We start from the raw sequence: 1575 nt of genomic DNA on the forward strand, positions 1-1575 counted from the left end.
GTGACTGTTCCCTCTAACACTGAGTCATGTGACTGTTCCCTCTAACACTGAGTCATGTGACTGTTCCCTCCATCACTGAGTCATGTGACTGTTCCCTCTAACACTGAGTCATGTGACTGTTCCCTCTAACACTGAGTCATGTGACTGTTCCCTCCATCACTGAGTCATGTGACTGTTCCCTCTAACACTGAGTCATGTGACTGTTCCCTCTAACACTGAGTCATGTGACTGTTCCCTCTAACACTGAGTCATGTGACTGTTCCCTCTAACACTGAGTCATGTGACTGTTCCCTCCATCACTGAGTCATGTGACTGTTCCCTCTAACACTGAGTCATGTGACTGTTCCCTCTAACACTGAGTCATGTGACTGTTCCCTCTAACACTGAGTCATGTGACTGTTCCCTCTAACACTGAGTCATGTGACTGTTCCCTCTAACACTGAGTCATGTGACTGTTCCCTCTAACACTGAGTCATGTGACTGTTCCCTCCATCACTGAGTCATGTGACTGTTCCCTCTAACACTGAGTCATGTGACTGTTCCCTCCAACACAGTCATGTGACTGTTCCCTCTAACACTGAGTCATGTGACTGTTCCCTCTAACACTGAGTCATGTGACTGTTCCCTCTAACACTGAGTCATGTGACTGTTCCCTCCATCACTGAGTCATGCGACTGTTCCCTCTAACACTGAGTCATGTGACTGTTCCCTCTAACACTGAGTCATGTGACTGTTCCCTCTAACACTGAGTCATGTGACTGTTCCCTCTAACACTGAGTCATGTGACTGTTCCCTCTAACACTGAGTCATGTGACTGTTCCCTCTATCACTGAGTCATGTGACTGTTCCCTCTATCACTGAGTCATGTGACTGTTCCCTCTAACACTGAGTCATGTGACTGTTCCCTCTAACACTGAGTCATGTGACTGTTCCCTCTAACACTGAGTCATGTGACTGTTCCCTCTAACACTGAGTCATGTGACTGTTCCCTCTATCACTGAGTCATGTGACTGTTCCCTCTAACACTGAGTCATGTGACTGTTCCCTCTAACACTGAGTCATGTGACTGTTCCCTCTAACACTGAGTCATGTGACTGTTCCTTCTAACACTGAGTCATGTGACTGTTCCCTCTAACACTGAGTCATGTGACTGTTCCCTCTAACACTGAGTCATGTGACTGTTCCCTCTAACACTGAGTCATGTGACTGTTCCTTCTAACACTGAGTCATGTGACTGTTCCTTCCATCACTGAGTCATGTGACTGTTCCCTCTAACACTGAGTCATGTGACTGTTCCTTCTAACACTGAGTCATGTGACTGTTCCCTCCAACACTGAGTCATGTGACTGTTCCCTCTAACACTGAGTCATGTGACTGTTCCCTCTAACACTGAGTCATGTGACTGTTCCCTCTAACACTGAGTCATGTGACTGTTCCCTCCATCACTGAGTCATGTGACTGTTCCCTCTAACACTGAGCCATGTGACTGTTCCCTCTAACACTGAGTCATGTGACTGTTCCCTCCATCACTGAGTCATGTGACTGTTCCCTCCATCACTGAGTCATGTGACTGTT

This window comes from Scomber scombrus, unplaced genomic scaffold, assembly GCF_963691925.1.
Source record: "Scomber scombrus unplaced genomic scaffold, fScoSco1.1 SCAFFOLD_224, whole genome shotgun sequence".
NCBI lineage: Eukaryota > Metazoa > Chordata > Actinopteri > Scombriformes > Scombridae > Scomber > Scomber scombrus.